Raw genomic sequence first — 25919 nt, 5'->3', positions numbered from 1 at the left:
ATCAACATAAAGACAGACAAAAACACATGATCATCTCCATAGATGCTGAAAAAGCATTCGATAAAGTTCTACAACCATTCATGATAAACACTCTCCACAAAATGTGTATAAAGGGCAAGAACCTCAACATAATAAAGGCCATATATGATAAACCCACAGGCAACATCATAGTGAACAGCGAGAAGCTGAAAGCTTTTCCTCTGCGATTGGGTACAAGACGGGGATGCCCACTCTCCACACTGTTATTCAACACACTACTGGAGGTCCTAGCCACAGCAAATAGACAAAACACAGAAACTCAAGGAATCCATATAGGTAGACAAGAAGTAAAACTGTCTCTATGTGCAGATGACATGAAATTGTACATAAAAGTCACAAAAGACTCCCCACCAAAAGTACTAGAGCTCATATCGGGATACAGCAAAGTTGCGCGATAGAAAATTAAGACACAGAAATCTGTAGCTTTCCTGTACACGAACAATGAACCAATAGAAAGAGAAATCTGGAAAACAATTCCGTTCACCATTGCAGCAGAAAGTATAAAATTCCTAGGAATAAACCTAACCAAAGAAGTGATAGCCATATACTCAGAAAACAACAACTAAACATAAGAGAAACTAAAGGGGACACTAACAAATGGAAACTCACCCATTCACGTGGCTAGGAAGAATTACTATCATGAAAATGGCCATCCTGCCCAAGGCAATATACAGATTTGATTCGTTCCTATCAAATTACCAGCAACATTCTTCAGTGAACTGGAACAAATAATTGAAAAATTCATACGGAAACACCAAAGACCCCGAATAGCCATAGCAATACTGAGAGAGAAGAGTAAAGTAGTGGGTTCTCACTCACCGACTTCAAGCTCTACTATAAAGCCTTAGTAATCAAGGCAATATGGCACTGGCACAAGAACAGAGCCACACACCAGTGGAACAGACTAGACACTCCAGACATTAACCCAAATATATGTGTTCAATTAATATATGATAAAGGTGCCATGGACATACAATGGCGAAATGACCGTCTCTTCAACAGATTGTGCTGGCAAATCTGGAAAGCTACATGAAGGAGAATGAAACTGGAACGTGGTCTAACCCCATATACAAAAGTAAATCCAAAATGTATCAAAGACCTGTAGGGAAGTCATGAAACCATTAAACCCTTGGAAGAAAACACAGGCAGAAACCTCTTAGAAATAGACATGAGTGACCTCTTCTTGAACATATCTCTCGGCTAAGGAAAACAACAGCAAAAATGAACAAGTGGGAATGTATTAAGGTGAAAAGCTTCTGTAGAGCAGTGTACACCATCAATAAAACAGAAAGGAGCCCTACAGGATGGGAAAATATATTTGTAAATGACACATCCGATAAAGGATTGCCGCCCAAAATATATAAAGAGCTCACATGCCTCTACAAACAAAAAACAAATAATCAAATTAAAAAAAACTGGGCAGAGGAACTGAAGAGACAGTTCTGCAAATAACAAATACAGATGGCCAACAGACACTTGAAAAGATGCTCCACATCTTTATTATCAGAGAATTGCAAATTAAAACTGCAATGATTTAACACCTCACACAACTAAGGATGGCTATCATTCAAAAGACAAACAACACAAATGTTGTTGCGACTGTGGAGAAAGGGGAACCCTCTTACACTGCTGGTGGGAATGTAAATTAGTTCAACCATTGTGGAAAGGAGTATGGAGGTTCCTGAAAATGCTCAGAAAAGATTTACCCTTTGACCCAGGAATTCCATTCCAAGGAATATACACTAAGAACGCAGCAATCAATTTTGAAAAGACAAATGCACCCCGATGTATATTGCAGCACTATTTACTATAGCAAAGAAATGGAAGCAACCTAAATGTCCATTGGTAGATGAATGGATAAGGAAGATGTGGTACACATACAAAATGGAATATTACTCAACCATAAGATGAGGGCAAATCCTACCATTGGCAGCAACATGGATGGAGCTGGAGGGTATTATGCTCAGTGAAATAAGCCAAGCAGAGAAAGAGAAACACCAAATGATTTCACTGATCTGTGGAATGTAAGAACGAAAGAAAAACGGAACGAACAAAACAGTAGCGGATTCACAGAACCCAAGAATGGAGTAAAAGTTACCGAAGGGAAAGAGAGTTTGGAGGATGTGTGGTTAGGGAGGGATAAGAGGGGAAGTAGAAAGAGGGTGTTAAGATTAGAATGCTAATGGGTGTGGATGGGAGAACGTGGAGGGCTGTACAACACAGAGAAGACAAGTAGTGATTCTACAAGATTTTGCTCTGCTAATGGACAGTGACTGGAAAGGGTTTAACAATGGGGACCAGGTATAGGGGAGAGGCTAGAAAACAAAATTATCTTCATGTAAGTTTAGATTAATGTTAACGAGAAAAAATAAGAAAATAAAGAAAGAAAAGGGGGATAACTCCCTGATAGAATAAAATTAACTGTAAATCAACGATTAATTCACGCCTAACATATCCTTAATTGTGATCAGTTAAAGATTTGCAGATACAGTTTTCTGAAAATATTCCTCTCTATTGAGAAAAAAGCAGTTCCTGTGTGTTGACCTCCAATGAGTTCTACACAATGGTACAAATTGCATGTAAAAGTGTGGGAATAAACGTCTCTTTGTGCTTATGTAGCGGATCAAAGCCTAATTGGGCTAACCACAAAATGAACTAAGATACGATATGAAGAAGTACTTCCAAAATCAGCACTCACTGGAAGAGTCATTGCAGAAGATGATCATCAAAAACCTCAACAAAGATCCAGGCACTGCTACAGTTGGAGCTGCATTCGTCTCACCAGTTCCTATACTTGCCATGTGAATGGAGAAGGAAATATCTAAGCTGGCCTGTGCATACAGTAAAACAACAAATTTGACTGTGGCTATAATGTTGGAACTCAACCAAGAATTAGGAGAAGTGCAAGTTATAGCGCTAAAAAATCTTACAACTACACACTATCTACTGTTAAAAGAGCATATGAGACGTGAACTGTTTACAGGAATCGGTTGTTTTAATTGACTGACTTCTCTCAGACAGTACAAGTTCAGTTGGACAATATCCATCATATCATAGATAAATTTTCACAAATGCCTAGGAAGCCTAACTGGTTTTCTTGGTTTCACTGGAGATGGCTGGTAATTAGAGGTCTGCTTTGGTTATGTAAGTGTATTCTTTCTATGTTAATGTGTGTGTGCAATTTAATTAGTAGTTTAAAACCTATACATGCTTAAGTTACTCTACAAGAAGATATTTCAAAGAAATAAATAATCTTCCCATGTTTTCGTCTGTCTGCTACTTCTATGCCTTTTCTTCTTTCTTGCTAATTACAGCCCTTAAATAGAAGTCGTGCCTCATATCGAATTTACTACGTAAGATAATTCTTCCAAGGGGTAAAGATACTTCAGGAATAATGCTGGGCACAGAAACCAAATGGCATAAATCTGCAAAGAGGTAAAAAGCTATCCTTTAAAAACAATATTGCTTCTATCTCACTTATCAAACTTAAAATTCCCTGTATGGTCCCGGAGGATGACTGGTTAGCCAGAGATGGGAAGATTCTTCACGGAGGAACAACATAAGATAGGCACAGTCGCAGGGCGGCCATCAGGTGAGAAATTGGGAATCTACAGAGGTGAGGCTTAAAACCTCAATGAACTTGTTTTGAGAGAAATCTGCATCCGTGGATGTTTTATTGCCCTTGTCTAGCCTGGACTAACACTTAGTCTACAGGCACACACCTGATAATCCATATGTGCTCTCTTACAACACTAAACTATGTTTTCTAGCTTTATCTTGCATCTACCTACCACTTCACCTTTATATTAAAAATATTAATAACAATTATAATCATAATAACAGAGAAAAGTGGGATAAACATATAAATCAGGTATAAAGCTCAAAAAATTTAAAAAAGAAAGAAAGAAAAAAGAAAATAAAAGATAAAGAAAGACATTACATAATGATGAAGGGCTCAGTTCAACAAGACGATATAACCATAATGAGTATATATGAATACAACACAGGAGCACCAGCACATGTGAAACAAATACTAACAGAATTAAAGGAGGAAATAGAATGCAATGCATTACCCTTTGGGAGACTTCAACCCACGAGTCACACCAAAGGACAGATCCTAGAGACACAAAGTAAGTAAGGACACAGAAGCACCTAACAAAACACTAGAAGAGATGACCCTAATAGATATCTACACAACACTACATCCAAAATCAACAGGAAACACATTCTTCTCACGTGCACACGAAACATTCTCCAGAAGAGACCATATAGTAGGCAACAAAAAGAGCCTCAGTAAATCCAAAAGATTGAAAACCTATTAACCAACTTTTCTGACCACAAATACATCAAACAACAAATAAACTGTACAAAGAAAGCAAAAAGGCTAACAAACACTTGGAGGCTTAGCAACATGCTCCTAAATTATTAATTACTCAAAGAACAAACTAAAATGGAGATTTCGCTGTGTTTGGAAACAAATGACAACAACACAAAGCCAAAACTACTGTGGGAACGGCAAAAGCAGTCTTAAGAGGAAAATATATAGCAATCCAGTCACATCAGAAGAATGAAGAACAATCCCAAATGAATGGTCTAATATCACAATTATCGAAATTGGTAAAAGGAGAACAAATGAGGACAAAGGTCAGCAGAACGTTGGAAAAAATGAAGATCAGAGAAGAAATAAATTAAGTTGAGAAGAAAACATTAGCAAAAATCAATGAAAGCAAGAGCTGGTTCTTCGGGAAATTAACAATACAGATAAGCCTCTTGCCAGACTTATTAAGAGGAAAGGAGAGTCAACACACATCTACAGAATCAGAAATAAAAATGGAATACCACGTCGGACACCACAGAAATACTAAGAATTATTAGAGAGTAATAAGAAAACCTATACGCTTATAAGCTGGGAAACCAAGGAGAAATGGACAACTTCCTAGGAAAATAAAACCTTCCATGGCTGACCCAGAAAAAAAAAGAAAATCTTAACAGACCAATTATCAGCAACGGAATTGTATCAGTAAGCGAAAAACTACCAAAGAACAAATCCCAGGGACAGATGGATTTACCTCAGAAATTTATCAGACATACAGATCAGACATAATACGAACACTCTTTAAAGTTTTCCAAACAAGAGTAGAGGAGGGATTACTCAGAATCTCAGTCTATGAAACCAGTATCACTCAAATAGAAAAACCAGGTGAAAACCGTACAAAAGTAAAAAACCCTACAGACCATTATCCCTGATGAGGGTAGATGAAAAATGCAAAACAAAATATTAGCAAACCGAATTCAAAAATACCTCCAAAGGATCATAACCCATGACCAAGTGGGCTTCATTCCAGGGATGCAAAGATGGTACGACATTTGATAATCCATCAACATCATCCAGCACATCAACATAAAGACAGACAAAAACACATGATCATCTCCATAGATGCTGAAAAAGCATTCGATAAAGTTCTACAACCATTCATGATAAACACTCTCCACAAAATGTGTATAAAGGGCAAGAACCTCAACATAATAAAGGCCATATATGATAAACCCACAGGCAACATCATAGTGAACAGCGAGAAGCTGAAAGCTTTTCCTCTGCGATTGGGTACAAGACGGGGATGCCCACTCTCCACACTGTTATTCAACACACTACTGGAGGTCCTAGCCACAGCAAATAGACAAAACACAGAAACTCAAGGAATCCATATAGGTAGACAAGAAGTAAAACTGTCTCTATGTGCAGATGACATGAAATTGTACATAAAAGTCACAAAAGACTCCCCACCAAAAGTACTAGAGCTCATATCGGGATACAGCAAAGTTGCGCGATAGAAAATTAAGACACAGAAATCTGTAGCTTTCCTGTACACGAACAATGAACCAATAGAAAGAGAAATCTGGAAAACAATTCCGTTCACCATTGCAGCAGAAAGTATAAAATTCCTAGGAATAAACCTAACCAAAGAAGTGATAGCCATATACTCAGAAAACAACAACTAAACATAAGAGAAACTAAAGGGGACACTAACAAATGGAAACTCACCCATTCACGTGGCTAGGAAGAATTACTATCATGAAAATGGCCATCCTGCCCAAGGCAATATACAGATTTGATTCGTTCCTATCAAATTACCAGCAACATTCTTCAGTGAACTGGAACAAATAATTGAAAAATTCATACGGAAACACCAAAGACCCCGAATAGCCATAGCAATACTGATAGAGAAGAGTAAAGTAGTGGGTTCTCACTCACCGACTTCAAGCTCTACTATAAAGCCTTAGTAATCAAGGCAATATGGCACTGGCACAAGAACAGAGCCACACACCAGTGGAACAGACTAGACACTCCAGACATTAACCCAAATATATGTGTTCAATTAATATATGATAAAGGTGCCATGGACATAGAATGGCGAAATGACCGTCTCTTCAACAGATTGTGCTGGCAAATCTGGAAAGCTACATGAAGGAGAATGAAACTGGACCGTGGTCTAAACCCATATACAAAAGTAAATCCAAAATGTATCAAAGACCTGTAGGGAAGTCATGAAACCACTAGACTCTTGGAAGAAAACACAGGCAGAAACCTCTTAGACATAGACATGAGTGACCTTATCTTGAACATATCTCCCGGCTAAGGAAAACAACAGCAAAAATGAACAAGTGGGAATATATTAAGGTGAAAAGCTTCTGTAGAGCAGTAGACACCACCAATACAACAGAAAGGAGCCCTACAGGATGGGAAAATATATTTGTAAATGACACATCCGATAAAGGATTGCCGCCCAAAATATATAAAGAGCTCACATGCCTCTACAAACAAAAAACAAATAATCAAATTAAAAAAAACTGGGCAGAGGAACTGAAGAGACAGTTCTGCAAATAACAAATACAGATGGCCAACAGACACATGAAAAGATGCTCCACATCTTTATTATCAGAGAATTGCAAATTAAAACTGCAATGATTTAACACCTCACACAACTAAGGATGGCTATCATTCAAAAGACAAACAACAACAAATGTTGTTGCGACTGTGGAGAAAGGGGAACCCTCTTACACTGCTGGTGGGAATGTAAATTAGTTCAACCTTTGTGGAAAGGAGTATGGAGGTTCCTGAAAATGCTCAGAAAAGATTTACCATTGGACCCAGGAATTCCATTCCAAGGAATATACACTAAGAACGCAGCAATCAATTTTGAAAAGACAAATGCACCCCGATGTTTACTGCAGCACTATTTACTATAGCAAGAACTGGAAGCAACCTAAATGTTCATTGGTAGAAGAATGGATAAAGAAGATGTGGTACATATACAAAATGGAATATTACTCAGCCATAAGATGAGGGCAAATCCTACCATTGGCAGCAACATGGATGGAGCTGGAGGGTATTATGCTCAGTGAAATAAGCCAAGCAGAGAAAGAGAAACACCAAATGATTTCACTGATCTGTGGAGTGTAAGAACGAAAGAAAAACTGAACGAACAAAACTGAAGCGGATTTACAGAAACCATGAATGGAGTAACAGGTACCAAAGGGAAAGAGAGTTTGGAGGATGGGTGGTTAGGGAGAGATAAGGGGGGAAGTAGAAGGAGGTTGTTAAGATTAGCATGCTAATGGGTGTGGGTGGGAGAAAGGGGAGGGCTGTACAACACAGAGAAGACAAGTAGTGATTCTACAACATTTTGCTCTGCTGATGGACAGTGACTGGAAAGGGGTTAACAGTGGGGACCATGTATAGGGGAGAGACTAGAAAACAAAATATTCTTCATGTAAGTTTAGATTAATGTTAACGAGAAAAGAAAAGAAAATAAAGATAGAAAAGGGGGATAACTCCCTGATAGAATAAAATTAACTGTATATCAAGGACTAATTCATGCCTAAAATATCCTTAATTGTGATCAGTTAAAGATTTGCAGATGATCGGTGTGGAGGTACAGTTTTCTGAAAATATTCCTCTCTATTGAGAAAAAAGCAGTTCCTGTGTGTTGACCTTCAATGATTTCTACACAATGGTATAAAGGGCATATAAAAGTGTGGGGAAAACGTCTCTTTGTGCTTATGTAGCGTATCAAATAATAAATTGGGCTAACCATAAAATGAACTAAGATACGATATGTAGAAGTACTTCCAACATCAGCACTCTCTGGAAGAGTCATTGCAGAAGATGATCATCAAAAACCTCAACAAAGATCCAGGCACTGCTACAGTAGGAGCTGCATTCGTCTCACCAGTTCCTATACTTGCCATGTGAATGGAGATGGAAATATCTAAGCTGGCCTGTTCATACAGTAAAACAACAAATTTGACTGGGTCTATACTGTTGGAACTCAACCAAGAATTAGGAGAAGTGCAAGTTATAGCGCTCCAAAATCTTACAACTACACACTATCTACTGTTAAAAGAGCATATGAGATGTGAACAGTTCAAAGGAATCGGTTGTTTTAATTTGTCTGATTTCTCTCAGACCGTTCAAGTTCAGTTGGACAATATCCATCATATCATAGATAAATTTGCACAAATGCCTAGGAAGCCTAACTGGTTTCCTTGGTTTCACTGGAGATGGCTGGTAATTATAGGTCTGCTTTGTTTATGTAAGTGTATTCCTTCTATGTTAATGTGTGTGTGCAATTTAATTAGTAGTTTAAAACCTATACATGCTTAAGTTACTCTACGAGAAGATATTTCAAAGAAATAAATAATCTTCCCATGTTTTCGTCCATCTGCTACTTCTATACCTTTTCTTCTTCCTTGCTCATTACAGCCCTTAAATAGAAGTCGTGCCTCATATCGAATTTACCACGTAAGATAATTCTTCCAAGTGGTAAAGATACTTCAGGAAAAATGCTGGGCTCAGAAACCAAATGGCATAAATCTGCAAAGAAGTAAAAAGCTAACCTTTAAAAACAATATTGCTTCTATCTCACTTATCAAACTTAAATTTCCCTGTATGGTCCCGGAAGATGACTGGTTTGCCAGAGATGGGAAGATTCTTCACGGAGGAACAACATAAGATAGGCACAGTCGCAGGGCGGCCATCAGGTGAGAAATTGGGAATCTACAGAGGTGAGGCTTAAAACCTCAATGCCCTTTTTTGAGAGAAAGCTGAATCCGTGGATGTTTTATTGCCCTTTTCTAGCCTGGACTAACACTTAGTCTACCGGCACACACCTGATGATCCATATGTGCTCTCTTACAAAACTAAACTATGTTCTCTAGCTTTATCTTGCATCTACCTACCACTTCACCTTTATATTAAGAAACATTAATAACAATTACAATCATAATAACAGAGAAAAGTGGGATAAACATACAAATCAGGTATAAAGCTCAAAAAATTTAAAAAAGAAAGAAAGAAAAAAGAAAATAAAAGATAAAGAAAGACATTACATAATGATGAAGGGCTCAGTTCAACAAGACGATATAACCATAATGAGTATATATGAATACAACACAGGAGCACCAGCATATGTGAAACAAATACTAACAGAATTAAAGGAGGAAATAGAATGCAATGCATACACTTTGGGAGACTTCAACCCACCACTCACTCCAAAGGACAGATCCTAGAGACAGAAAATAAGTAAGGACACAGAAGCACTGGACAAAACACTAGAACAGATGGCCCTAATAGATATCTATACAACTCTACATCAAAACTCAACAGGACACACATTCTTCTCAAGTGCACACGAAACATTCTCCAGAAGAGACCACATAGTAAGCAACAAAAAGAGCCTCAGTAAATTCCAAAAGACTGAAAACCTGTCAACCAACTTTTCAGACCACAAATGCATCAAACAACAAATAAATTGTACAAAGAAAGCAAAAAGGCTCACAAACACTTGGAGTCTTAGCAACATGCTCCTAAATAATTAATTACTCAAAGAACAAATTAAAATGGAGATTTAGCTGTATATGGAAACAAATGACAACAACACAAAGCCAAAACTACTGTGGGTACGGCAAAAGCAGTCTTAAGACGAAAATATATAGCAATCCAGTCACATGAGAAGAAGGAAGAACAATCCCAAATGAATGGTCTAATGTCACAATTATCGAAATTGGTAAAAGGAAAACAAATGAGGCCTAAGCTCAGCAGAAGGTTGGAAAAAATAAAGATCAGAAAAGAAATGAATTAAGTTGAGAAGAAAACATTAGCAAAAATCAATGAAAGCAAGAGCTGGTTCTTCGGGAAATTAACAATACAGATAAGCCTCTTGCCAGACTTATTAAGAGGAAAGGAGAGTCAACACACATCTACAGAATCAGAAATAAAAAAGGAAAACCACGACGGACACCACAGAAATACTAAGAATTATTAGAGAGTAATAAGAAAACCTACACGCTTATAAGCTGGGAAACCAAGGAGAAATGGACAACTTCCTAGGAAAATAAAACCTTCTATGGCTGACCCAGAAAAAAACAGAAAATCTTAACAGACCAATTACCAGCAATGGAATTGTATCAGTAAGCAAAAAACTACCAAAGAACAAATTCCAGGGACAGATGGATTTACCTCAGAATTTTATCAGACATACAGATCAGACATAATACGCACACTCTTTAAAGTTTTCCAAGAAAGGGAAGAGAAGGGATTACTCCGAATCTCAGTCTATGAAACCAGTATCACTCCAATAGAAAAACCAGGTGAAAACCGTACCAAAGTAAAAATCCCTACAGACCATTATCCCTGATGAGCGTAGATGAAAAATGCAAAACAAAATATTAGCAAACCGAATTCAAAAAAACATCCAAAGGATCATACCCCATGACCAAGTGGGCTTCATTCCAGGGATGCAAAGATTGTACGACATTTGATAATCCAACAACATCACCCAGCACATCAACATAAAGACAGACAAAACCACATGATCATCTCCATAGATGCTGAAAAAGCATTCGATAAAGTTCTACAACCATTCATGATAAACACTCTCCACAAAATGTGTATAAACGGCAAGAACCTCAACATAATAAAGGCCATATATGATAAACCCACAGGCAACATCATAGTGAACAGCGAGAAGCTGAAAGCTTTTCCTCTGCGATTGGGTACAAGACGGGGATGCCCACTCTCCACACTGTTATTCAACACACTACTGGAGGTCCTAGCCACAGCAAATAGACAAAACACAGAAACACAAGGAATCTATATAGGTAGACAAGAAGTTAAACTGTCTCTATGTGCAGATGACATGAAATTGTACATAAAAGTCACTAAAGACTCCCCACCAAAAGTACTAGAGCTCATATCGGGATACAGCAAAGTTGCGCGATAGAAAATTAAGACACAGAAATCTGCAGCTTTCCTGTACACGAACAATGAACCAATAGAAAGAGAAATCTGGAAAACAATTCCGTTCACCATTGCAGCAGAAAGTATAAAATTCCTAGGAATAAACCTAACCAAAGAAGTGATAGCCATATACTCAGAAAACAACAACTAAACATAAGAGAAACTAAAGGGGACACTAACAAATGGAAACTCACCCATTCACGTGGCTAGGAAGAATTAATATCATGAAAATGGCCATCCTGCCCAAGGCAATATACAGATTTGATGCTTTCCTATCAAATTACCAGCAAAATTCTTCAGTGAACTGGAACAAATAATTGAAAAATTCATACGGAAACACCAAAGACCCCGAATAGCCATAGCAATACTGAGAGAGAAGAGTAAAGTAGGGGGGATCTCACTCACCGACTTCAAGCTCTACTATAAAGCCTTAGTAATCAAGGCAATATGGTACTGGCACAAGAACAGAGCCACACACCAGTGGAACAGACAAGACACTCCAGACATTAACCCAAATATATGTGTTCAATTAATATATGATAAAGGTGCCATGGACATACAATGGCGAAATGACCGTCTCTTCAACAGATTGTGCTGGCAAATCTGGAAAGCTACATGAAGGAGAATGGAACTGGACCGTGGTCTAACCCCATATACAAAAGTAAATCCAAAATGTATCAAAGACCTGTAGGGATGTCATGAAACCATTAAACTCTTGGAAGAAAACACAGGCAGAAACCTCTTAGACATAGACATGAGTGACCTCTTCTTGAACATATCTCCCGGCTAAGGAAAACAACAGCAAAAATACAAGTGGGAATATATTAAGGTGAAAAGCTTCTGTAGAGCAGTAGACACCACCAATACAACAGAAAGGAGCCCTACAGGATGGGAAAATATATTTGTAAATGACACATCCGATAAAGGATTGCCGCCCAAAATATATAAAGAGCTCACATGCCTCTACAAACAAAAAACAAATAATCAAATTAAAAAAAACTGTGCAGAGGAACTGAAGAGACAGTTCTGCAAATAACAAATACAGATGGCCAACAGACACATGAAAAGATGCTCCACATCTTTATTATCAGAGAATTGCAAATTAAAACTGCAATGAGTTAACACCTCACACCACTAAGGATGGCTATCATTCAAAAGACAAACAACAACAAATGTTGTTGCGACTGTGGAGAAAGGGGAACCCTCTTACACTCCTGGTGGGAATGTAAATTAGTTCAAACTTTGTGGAAAGGAGTATGGAGGTTCCTGAAAATGCTCAGAAAAGATTTACCTTTTGACCCAGGAATTCCATTCCAAGGAATATACACTAAGAACGCAGCAATCAATTTTGAAACGACAAATGCACCCCGATGTTTACTGCAGCACTATTTACTATAGCAAAGAACTGGAAGCAACCTAAATGTCCATTGGTAGAAGAATGGATAAAGAAGATGTGGTACATATACAAAATGGAATATTACTCAGCCATAAGATGAGGGCAAATCCTACCATTGGCAGCAACATGGATGGAGCTGGAGGGTATTATGCTCAGTGAAATAAGCCAAGCAGAGAAAGAGAATCACCAAATGATTTCACTGATCTGTGGAGTGTAAGAACGAAAGAAAAACTGAACGAACAAAACTGAAGCGGATTTACAGAAACCATGAATGGAGTAACAGGTACCAAAGGGAAAGAGAGTTTGGAGGATGGGTGGTTAGGGAGAGATAAGGGGGGAAGTAGAAGGAGGTTGTTAAGATTAGCATGCTAATGGGTGTGGGTGGGAGAAAGGGGAGGGCTGTACAACACAGAGAAGACAAGTAGTGATTCTACAACATTTTGCTCTGCTGATGGACAGTGACTGGAAAGGGGTTAACAGTGGGGACCATGTATAGGGGAGAGACTAGAAAACAAAATATTCTTCATGTAAGTTTAGATAAATGTTAACGAGAAAAGAAAAGAAAATAAAGATAGAAAAGGGGGATAACTCCCTGATAGAATAAAATTAACTGTATATCAAGGACTAATTCATGCCTAAAATATCCTTAATTGTGATCAGTTAAAGATTTGCAGATGATCGGTGTGGAGGTACAGTTTTCTGAAAATATTCCTCTCTATTGAGAAAAAAGCAGTTCCTGTGTGTTGACCTTCAATGATTTCTACACAATGGTATAAAGGGCATATAAAAGTGTGGGGAAAACGTCTCTTTGTGCTTATGTAGCGTATCAAATAATAAATTGGGCTAACCATAAAATGAACTAAGATACGATATGTAGAAGTACTTCCAACATCAGCACTCTCTGGAAGAGTCATTGCAGAAGATGATCATCAAAAACCTCAACAAAGATCCAGGCACTGCTACAGTAGGAGCTGCATTCGTCTCACCAGTTCCTATACTTGCCATGTGAATGGAGATGGAAATATCTAAGCTGGCCTGTTCATACAGTAAAACAACAAATTTGACTGGGTCTATACTGTTGGAACTCAACCAAGAATTAGGAGAAGTGCAAGTTATAGCGCTCCAAAATCTTACAACTACACACTATCTACTGTTAAAAGAGCATATGAGATGTGAACAGTTCAAAGGAATCGGTTGTTTTAATTTGTCTGATTTCTCTCAGACCGTTCAAGTTCAGTTGGACAATATCCATCATATCATAGATAAATTTGCACAAATGCCTAGGAAGCCTAACTGGTTTCCTTGGTTTCACTGGAGATGGCTGGTAATTATAGGTCTGCTTTGTTTATGTAAGTGTATTCCTTCTATGTTAATGTGTGTGTGCAATTTAATTAGTAGTTTAAAACCTATACATGCTTAAGTTACTCTACGAGAAGATATTTCAAAGAAATAAATAATCTTCCCATGTTTTCGTCCATCTGCTACTTCTATACCTTTTCTTCTTCCTTGCTCATTACAGCCCTTAAATAGAAGTCGTGCCTCATATCGAATTTACCACGTAAGATAATTCTTCCAAGTGGTAAAGATACTTCAGGAAAAATGCTGGGCTCAGAAACCAAATGGCATAAATCTGCAAAGAAGTAAAAAGCTAACCTTTAAAAACAATATTGCTTCTATCTCACTTATCAAACTTAAATTTCCCTGTATGGTCCCGGAAGATGACTGGTTTGCCAGAGATGGGAAGATTCTTCACGGAGGAACAACATAAGATAGGCACAGTCGCAGGGCGGCCATCAGGTGAGAAATTGGGAATCTACAGAGGTGAGGCTTAAAACCTCAATGCCCTTTTTTGAGAGAAAGCTGAATCCGTGGATGTTTTATTGCCCTTTTCTAGCCTGGACTAACACTTAGTCTACCGGCACACACCTGATGATCCATATGTGCTCTCTTACAAAACTAAACTATGTTCTCTAGCTTTATCTTGCATCTACCTACCACTTCACCTTTATATTAAGAAACATTAATAACAATTACAATCATAATAACAGAGAAAAGTGGGATAAACATACAAATCAGGTATAAAGCTCAAAAAATTTAAAAAAGAAAGAAAGAAAAAAGAAAATAAAAGATAAAGAAAGACATTACATAATGATGAAGGGCTCAGTTCAACAAGACGATATAACCATAATGAGTATATATGAATACAACACAGGAGCACCAGCATATGTGAAACAAATACTAACAGAATTAAAGGAGGAAATAGAATGCAATGCATACACTTTGGGAGACTTCAACCCACCACTCACTCCAAAGGACAGATCCTAGAGACAGAAAATAAGTAAGGACACAGAAGCACTGGACAAAACACTAGAACAGATGGCCCTAATAGATATCTATACAACTCTACATCAAAACTCAACAGGACACACATTCTTCTCAAGTGCACACGAAACATTCTCCAGAAGAGACCACATAGTAAGCAACAAAAAGAGCCTCAGTAAATTCCAAAAGACTGAAAACCTGTCAACCAACTTTTCAGACCACAAATGCATCAAACAACAAATAAATTGTACAAAGAAAGCAAAAAGGCTCACAAACACTTGGAGTCTTAGCAACATGCTCCTAAATAATTAATTACTCAAAGAACAAATTAAAATGGAGATTTAGCTGTATATGGAAACAAATGACAACAACACAAAGCCAAAACTACTGTGGGTACGGCAAAAGCAGTCTTAAGACGAAAATATATAGCAATCCAGTCACATGAGAAGAAGGAAGAACAATCCCAAATGAATGGTCTAATGTCACAATTATCGAAATTGGTAAAAGGAAAACAAATGAGGCCTAAGCTCAGCAGAAGGTTGGAAAAAATAAAGATCAGAAAAGAAATGAATTAAGTTGAGAAGAAAACATTAGCAAAAATCAATGAAAGCAAGAGCTGGTTCTTCGGGAAATTAACAATACAGATAAGCCTCTTGCCAGACTTATTAAGAGGAAAGGAGAGTCAACACACATCTACAGAATCAGAAATAAAAAAGGAAAACCACGACGGACACCACAGAAATACTAAGAATTATTAGAGAGTAATAAGAAAACCTACACGCTTATAAGCTGGGAAACCAAGGAGAAATGGACAACTTCCTAGGAAAATAAAACCTTCTATGGCTGACCCAGAAAAAAACAGAAAATCTTAACAGACCAATTACCAGCAATGGAATTGTATCAGTAAGCAAAAAACTACCAAAGAACAAATTCCAGGGACAGATGGATTTACCTCAGAATTTTATCAGACATACAGATCAGACATAATACGCACACTCTTTAAAGTTTTCCAAGAAAGGGAAGAGAAGGGATTACTCCGAATCTCAGTCTATGAAACCAGTATCACTCCAATAGAAAAACCAGGTGAAAACCGTACCAAAGTAAAAATCCCTACAGACCATTATCCCTGATGAGCGTAGATGAAAAATGCAAAACAAAATATTAGCAAACCGAATTCAAAAAAACATCCAAAGGATCATACCCCATGACCAAGTGGGCTTCATTCCAGGGATGCAAAGATTGTACGACATTTGATAATCCAACAACATCACCCAGCACATCAACATAAAGACAGACAAAACCACATGATCATCTCCATAGATGCTGAAAAAGCATTCGATAAAGTTCTACAACCATTCATGATAAACACTCTCCACAAAATGTGTATAAAGGGCAAGAACCTCAACATAATAAAGGCCATATATGATAAACCCACAGGCAACATCATAGTGAACAGCGAGAAGCTGAAAGCTTTTCCTCTGCGATTGGGTACAAGACGGGGATGCCCACTCTCCACACTGTTATTCAACACACTACTGGAGGTCCTAGCCACAGCAAATAGACAAAACACAGAAACACAAGGAATCTATATAGGTAGACAAGAAGTTAAACTGTCTCTATGTGCAGATGACATGAAATTGTACATAAAAGTCACTAAAGACTCCCCACCAAAAGTACTAGAGCTCATATCGGGATACAGCAAAGTTGCGCGATAGAAAATTAAGACACAGAAATCTGCAGCTTTCCTGTACACGAACAATGAACCAATAGAAAGAGAAATCTGGAAAACAATTCCGTTCACCATTGCAGCAGAAAGTATAAAATTCCTAGGAATAAACCTAACCAAAGAAGTGATAGCCATATACTCAGAAAACAACAACTAAACATAAGAGAAACTAAAGGGGACACTAACAAATGGAAACTCACCCATTCACGTGGCTAGGAAGAATTAATATCATGAAAATGGCCATCCTGCCCAAGGCAATATACAGATTTGATGCTTTCCTATCAAATTACCAGCAAAATTCTTCAGTGAACTGGAACAAATAATTGAAAAATTCATACGGAAACACCAAAGACCCCGAATAGCCATAGCAATACTGAGAGAGAAGAGTAAAGTAGGGGGGATCTCACTCACCGACTTCAAGCTCTACTATAAAGCCTTAGTAATCAAGGCAATATGGTACTGGCACAAGAACAGAGCCACACACCAGTGGAACAGACAAGACACTCCAGACATTAACCCAAATATATGTGTTCAATTAATATATGATAAAGGTGCCATGGACATACAATGGCGAAATGACCGTCTCTTCAACAGATTGTGCTGGCAAATCTGGAAAGCTACATGAAGGAGAATGGAACTGGACCGTGGTCTAACCCCATATACAAAAGTAAATCCAAAATGTATCAAAGACCTGTAGGGATGTCATGAAACCATTAAACTCTTGGAAGAAAACACAGGCAGAAACCTCTTAGACATAGACATGAGTGACCTCTTCTTGAACATATCTCCCGGCTAAGGAAAACAACAGCAAAAATACAAGTGGGAATATATTAAGGTGAAAAGCTTCTGTAGAGCAGTAGACACCACCAATACAACAGAAAGGAGCCCTACAGGATGGGAAAATATATTTGTAAATGACACATCCGATAAAGGATTGCCGCCCAAAATATATAAAGAGCTCACATGCCTCTACAAACAAAAAACAAATAATCAAATTAAAAAAAACTGTGCAGAGGAACTGAAGAGACAGTTCTGCAAATAACAAATACAGATGGCCAACAGACACATGAAAAGATGCTCCACATCTTTATTATCAGAGAATTGCAAATTAAAACTGCAATGAGTTAACACCTCACACCACTAAGGATGGCTATCATTCAAAAGACAAACAACAACAAATGTTGTTGCGACTGTGGAGAAAGGGGAACCCTCTTACACTCCTGGTGGGAATGTAAATTAGTTCAAACTTTGTGGAAAGGAGTATGGAGGTTCCTGAAAATGCTCAGAAAAGATTTACCTTTTGACCCAGGAATTCCATTCCAAGGAATATACACTAAGAACGCAGCAATCAATTTTGAAACGACAAATGCACCCCGATGTTTACTGCAGCACTATTTACTATAGCAAAGAACTGGAAGCAACCTAAATGTCCATTGGTAGAAGAATGGATAAAGAAGATGTGGTACATATACAAAATGGAATATTACTCAGCCATAAGATGAGGGCAAATCCTACCATTGGCAGCAACATGGATGGAGCTGGAGGGTATTATGCTCAGTGAAATAAGCCAAGCAGAGAAAGAGAATCACCAAATGATTTCACTGATCTGTGGAGTGTAAGAACGAAAGAAAAACTGAACGAACAAAACTGAAGCGGATTTACAGAAACCATGAATGGAGTAACAGGTACCAAAGGGAAAGAGAGTTTGGAGGATGGGTGGTTAGGGAGAGATAAGGGGGGAAGTAGAAGGAGGTTGTTAAGATTAGCATGCTAATGGGTGTGGGTGGGAGAAAGGGGAGGGCTGTACAACACAGAGAAGACAAGTAGTGATTCTACAACATTTTGCTCTGCTGATGGACAGTGACTGGAAAGGGGTTAACAGTGGGGACCATGTATAGGGGAGAGACTAGAAAACAAAATATTCTTCATGTAAGTTTAGATAAATGTTAACGAGAAAAGAAAAGAAAATAAAGATAGAAAAGGGGGATAACTCCCTGATAGAATAAAATTAACTGTATATCAAGGACTAATTCATGCCTAAAATATCCTTAATTGGGATCAGTTAAAGATTTGCAGATGATCGGTGTGGAGGTACAGTTTTCTGAAAATATTCCTCTCTATTGAGAAAAAAGCAGTTCCTGTGTGTTGACCTTCAATGATTTCTACACAATGGTATAAAGGGCATATAAAAGTGTGGGGAAAACGTCTCTTTGTGCTTATGTAGCGTATCAAATAATAAATTGGGCTAACCATAAAAGGAACTAAGATACGATATGTAGAAGTACTTCCAACATCAGCACTCTCTGGAAGAGTCATTGCAGAAGATGATCATCAAAAACCTCAACAAAGATCCAGGCACTGCTACAGTAGGAGCTGCATTCGTCTCACCAGTTCCTATACTTGCCATGTGAATGGAGATGGAAATATCTAAGCTGGCCTGTTCATACAGTAAAACAACAAATTTGACTGGGTCTATACTGTTGGAACTCAACCAAGAATTAGGAGAAGTGCAAGTTATAGCGCTCCAAATTCTTACAACTACAGACTATCTACCATTAAAAGAGCATATGAGATGTGAACAGTTCACAGGAATCGGTTGTTTTAATTTGTCTGATTTCTCTCAGACCGTTCAAGTTCAGTTGGACAATATCCATCATATCATAGATAAATTTTCACAAATGCCTAGGAAGCCTAACTGGTTTCCTTGGTTTCACTGGAGATGGCTGGTAATTATAGGTCTGCTTTGGGTATGTAAATGTATTCCTTCTATGTTAATGTGTGTGTGCAATTTAATTAGTAGTTTAAAACCTATACATGCTTAAGTTACTCTACGAGAAGATATTTCAAAGAAATAAATAATCTTCCCATGTTTTCGTCCATCTGCTACTTCTATACCTTTTCTTCTTCCTTGCTCATTACAGCCCTTAAATAGAAGTCGTGCCTCATATCGAATTTACCACGTAAGATAATTCTTCCAAGTGGTAAAGATACTTCAGGAAAAATGCTGGGCTCAGAAACCAAATGGCATAAATCTTCAAAGAAGTAAAAAGCTAACCTTTAAAAACAATATTGCTTCTATCTCACTTATCAAACTTAAATTTCCCTGTATGGTCCCGGAAGATGACTGGTTTGCCAGAGATGGGAAGATTCTTCACGGAGGAACAACATAAGATAGGCACAGTCGCAGGGCGGCCATCAGGTGAGAAATTGGGAATCTACAGAGGTGAGGCTTAAAACCTCAATGCCCTTTTTTGAGAGAAAGCTGAATCCGTGGATGTTTTATTGCCCTTTTCTAGCCTGGACTAACACTTAGTCTACCGGCACACACCTGATGATCCATATGTGCTCTCTTACAAAACTAAACTATGTTCTCTAGCTTTATCTTGCATCTACCTACCACTTCACCTTTATATTAAGAAACATTAATAACAATTACAATCATAATAACAGAGAAAAGTGGGATAAACATACAAATCAGGTATAAAGCTCAAAAAATTTAAAAAAGAAAGAAAGAAAAAAGAAAATAAAAGATAAAGAAAGACATTACATAATGATGAAGGGCTCAGTTCAACAAGACGATATAACCATAATGAGTATATATGAATACAACACAGGAGCACCAGCATATGTGAAACAAATACTAACAGAATTAAAGGAGGAAATAGAATGCAATGCATACACTTTGGGAGACTTCAACCCACCACTCACTCCTAAGGACAGATCCTAGAGACAGAAAATAAGTAAGGACACAGAAGCACTGGACAAAACACTAGAACAGATGGCCCTAATAGATATCTATACAACTCTACATCCAAACTCAACAGGACACACATTCTTCTCAAGTGCACACGAAACATTCTCCAGAAGAGACCACATAGTAAGCAACAAAAAGAGCCTCAGTAAATTCCAAAAGACTGAAAACCTGTCAACCAACTTTTCAGACCACAAATGCATCAAACAACAAATAAATTGTACAAAGAAAGCAAAAAGGCTCACAAACACTTGGAGTCTTAGCAACATGCTCCTAAATAATTAATTACTCAAAGAACAAATTAAAATGGAGATTTAGCTGTATATGGAAACAAATGACAACAACACAAAGCCAAAACTACTGTGGGTACGGCAAAAGCAGTCTTAAGACGAAAATATATAGCAATCCAGTCACATGAGAAGAAGGAAGAACAATCCCAAATGAATGGTCTAATGTCACAATTATCGAAATTGGTAAAAGGAGAACAAATGAGGCCTAAGCTCAGCAGAAGGTTGGAAAAAATAAAGATCAGAGAAGAAATGAATTAAGTTGAGAAGAAAACATTAGCAAAAATCAATGAAAGCAAGAGCTGGTTCTTCGGGAAATTAACAATACAGATAAGCCTCTTGCCAGACTTATTAAGAGGAAAGGAGAGTCAACACACATCTACAGAATCAGAAATAAAAAAGGAAAACCACGACGGACACCACAGAAATACTAAGAATTATTAGAGAGTAATAAGAAAACCTACACGCTTATAAGCTGGGAAACCAAGGAGAAATGGACAACTTCCTAGGAAAATAAAACCTTCTATGGCTGACCCAGAAAAAAACAGAAAATCTTAACAGACCAATTACCAGCAACGGAATTGTATCAGTAAGCAAAAAACTACCAAAGAACAAATTCCAGGGACAGATGGATTTACCTCAGAATTTTATCAGACATACAGATCAGACATAATACGCACACTCTTTAAAGTTTTCCAAGAAAGGGAAGAGAAGGGATTACTCCGAATCTCAGTCTATGAAACCAGTATCACTCCAATAGAAAAAACAGGTGAAAACCGTACCAAAGTAAAAATCCCAACAGACCATTATCCCTGATGAGCGTAGATGAAAAATGAAAAACAAAATATTAGCAAACCGAATTCAAAAATACCTCCAAAGGATCATACATCATGACCAAGTGGGCTTCATTCCAGGGATGCAAAGATTGTACGACATTTGATAATCCAACAACATCACCCAGCACATCAACATAAAGACAGACAAAACCACATGATCATCTCCATAGATGCTGAAAAAGCATTCGATAAAGTTCTACAACCATTCATGATAAACACTCTCCACAAAATGTGTATAAACGGCAAGAACCTCAACATAATAAAGGCCATATATGATAAACCCACAGGCAACATCATAGTGAACAGCGAGAAGCTGAAAGCTTTTCCTCTGCGATTGGGTACAAGACGGGGATGCCCACTCTCCACACTCTTATTCAACACACTACTGGAGGTCCTAGCCACAGCAAATAGACAAAACACAGAAACACAAGGAATCTATATAGGTAGACAAGAAGTTAAACTGTCTCTATGTGCAGATGACATGAAATTGTACATAAAAGTCACTAAAGACTCCCCACCAAAAGTACTAGAGCTCATATCGGGATACAGCAAAGTTGCACGATAGAAAATTAAGACACAGAAATCTGCAGCTTTCCTGTACACGAACAATGAACCAATAGAAAGAGAAATCTGGAAAACAATTCCGTTCACCATTGCAGCAGAAAGTATAAAATTCCTAGGAATAAACCTAACCAAAGAAGTGATAGCCATATACTCAGAAAACAACAACTAAACATAAGAGAAACTAAAGGGGACACTAACAAATGGAAACTCACCCATTCACGTGGCTAGGAAGAATTAATATCATGAAAATGGCCATCCTGCCCAAGGCAATATACAGATTTGATGCTTTCCTATCAAATTACCAGCAACATTCTTCAGTGAACTGGAACAAATAATTGAAAAATTCATACGGAAACACCAAAGACCCCGAATAGAAATAGCAATACTGAGAGAGAAGAGTAAAGTAGGGGGGATCTCACTCACCGACTTCAAGCTCTACTATAAAGCCTTAGTAATCAAGGCAATATGGTACTGGCACAAGAACAGAGCCACACACCAGTGGAACAGACAAGACACTCCAGACATTAACCCAAATATATGTGTTCAATTAATATATGATAAAGGTGCCATGGACATACAATGGCGAAATGATAGTCTCTTCAACAGATTGTGCTGGCAAATCTGGAAAGCTACATGAAGGAGAATGGAACTGGACCGTGGTCTAACCCCATATACAAAAGTAAATCCAAAATGTATCAAAGACCTGTAGGGATGTCATGAAACCATTAAACTCTTGGAAGAAAACACAGGCAGAAACCTCTTAGACATAGACATGAGTGACCTCTTCTTGAACATATCTCCCGGCTAAGGAAAACAACAGCAAAAATACAAGTGGGAATATATTAAGGTGAAAAGCTTCTGTAGAGCAGTAGACACCACCAATACAACAGAAAGGAGCCCTACAGGATGGGAAAATATATTTGTAAATGACACATCCGATAAAGGATTGCCGCCCAAAATATATAAAGAGCTCACATGCCTCTACAAACAAAAAACAAATAATCAAATTAAAAAAAACTGTGCAGAGGAACTGAAGAGACAGTTCTGCAAATAACAAATACAGATGGCCAACAGACACATGAAAAGATGCTCCACATCTTTATTATCAGAGAATTGCAAATTAAAACTGCAATGAGTTAACACCTCACACCACTAAGGATGGCTATCATTCAAAAGACAAACAACAACAAATGTTGTTGCGACTGTGGAGAAAGGGGAACCCTCTTACACTGCTGGTGGGAATGTAAATTAGTTCAAACTTTGTGGAAAGGAGTATGGAGGTTCCTGAAAATGCTCAGAAAAGATTTACCTTTGGACCCAGGAATTCCATTCCAAGGAATATACACTAAGAACGCAGCAATCAATTTTGAAAAGACAAATGCACCCCGATGTTTACTGCAGCACTATTTACTATAGCAAAGAACTGGAAGCAACCTAAATGTCCATTTGTAGAAGAATGGATAAAGAAGATGTGGTACATATACAAAATGGAATATTACTCAGCCATAAGATGAGGGCAAATCCTACCATTGGCAGCAACATGGATGGAGCTGGAGGGTATTATGCTCAGTGAAATGAGCCAAGCAGAGAAAGAGAATCACCAAATGATTTCACTGATCTGTGGAGTGTAAGAACGAAAGAAAAACTGAACGAACAAAACTGAAGCGGATTTACAGAAACCATGAATGGAGTAACAGGTACCAAAGGGAAAGAGAGTTTGGAGGATGGGTGGTTAGGGAGAGATAAGAGGGGAAGTAGAAGGAGGTTGTTAAGATTAGCATGCTAATGGGTGTGGGTGGGAGAAAGGGGAGGGCTGTACAACACAGAGAAGACAAGTAGTGATTCTACAACATTTTGCTCTGCTGATGGACAGTGACTGGAAAGGGGTTAACAGTGGGGACCATGTATAGGGGAGAGACTAGAAAACAAAATATTCTTCATGTAAGTTTAGATTAATGTTAACGAGAAAAGAAAAGAAAATAAAGATAGAAAAGGGGGATAACTCCCTGATAGAATAAAATTAACTGTATATCAAGGACTAATTCATGCCTAAAATATCCTTAATTGGGATCAGTTAAAGATTTGCAGATGATCGGTGTGGAGGTACAGTTTTCTGAAAATATTCCTCTCTATTGAGAAAAAAGCAGTTCCTGTGTGTTGACCTTCAATGATTTCTACACAAAGGTATAAAGGGCATACAAAAGAGTGGGGAAAACGTCTCTTTGTGCTTACGTAGCTTATCAAATAATAAATTGGGCTAACCATAAAATGAACTAAGATACGATATGAAGAAGTACTTCCAACATCAGCACTCTCTGGAAGAGTCATTCCAGAAGATGATCATCAAAAACCTCCACAAAGATCCAGGCACTGCTACAGTTGGAGCTGCATTCGTCTCACCAGTTCCTATAATTGCCATGTGAATGGAGATGGAAATATCTAAGCTGGCCTGTTCTTACAGTAAAACAGCAAATTTGACTGGGTCTATACTGTTGGAACTCAACCAAGAATTAGGAGAAGTGCAAGTTATAGCGCTCCAAAATCTTACAACTACAGACTATCTACTGTTAAAAGAGATTATGAGATGTGAACAGTTCACAGGAATCGGTTGTTTTAATTTGTCTGATTTCTCTCAGACCGTTCAAGTTCAGTTGGACAATATCCATCATATCATAGATAAATTTTCACAAATGCCTAGGAATGCTAACTGGTTTTCTTGGTTTTACTGGAGATGGCTGGTAATTATAGGTCTGCTTTCGGTATGTAAGTGTATTCATTCTATGTTAATGTGTGTGCGCAATTTAATTAGTAGTTTAAAACCTATACATGCTTAAGTTACTCTACGAGAAGATATTTCAAAGAAATAAATAATCTTCCCATGTTTTCGTCCATCTGCTACTTCTATACCTTTTCTTCTTCCTTGCTCATTACAGCCCTTAAATAGAAGTCGTGCCTCATATCGAATTTACCACGTAAGATAATTCTTCCAAGTGGTAAAGATTCTTCAGGAAAAATGCTGGGCTCAGAAACCAAATGGCATAAATCTTCAAAGAAGTAAAAAGCTAACCTTTAAAAACAATATTGCTTCTATCTCACTTATCAAACTTAAATTTCCCTGTATGGTCCCGGAAGATGACTGGTTTGACAGAGATGGGAAGATTCTTCACGGAGGAACAACATAAGATAGGCACAGTCGCAGGGCGGCCATCAGGTGAGAAATTGGGAATCTACAGAGGTGAGGCTTAAAACATCAATGCCCTTTTTTGAGAGAAAGCTGAATCCGTGGATGTTTTATTGACCTTGTCTAGCCTGGACTAACACTTAGTCTACCGGCACACACCTGATGATCCATATGTGCTCTCTTACAAAACTAAACTATGTTCTCTAGCTTTATCTTGCATCTACCTACCACTTCACCTTTATATTAAGAAACATTAATAACAATTACAATCATAATAACAGAGAAAAGTGGGATAAACATACAAATCAGGTATAAAGCTCAAAAAATTTAAAAAAGAAAGAAAGAAAAAAGAAAATAAAAGATAAAGAAATACATTACATAATGATGAAGGGCTCAGTTCAACAAGACGATATAACCATAATGTGTATATATGAATACGACACAGGAGCACCAGCATATGTGAAACAAATACTAACAGAATTAAAGGAGGAAATAGAATGCAATGCATACACTTTGGG

Source organism: Manis pentadactyla, chromosome Y (assembly GCF_030020395.1).
Source record: "Manis pentadactyla isolate mManPen7 chromosome Y, mManPen7.hap1, whole genome shotgun sequence".
NCBI classification, from domain to species: Eukaryota; Metazoa; Chordata; class Mammalia; order Pholidota; family Manidae; genus Manis; species Manis pentadactyla.
The sequence above is the reverse complement of the archived record's forward strand: the minus strand, read 5'-3'. Positions refer to the sequence as shown.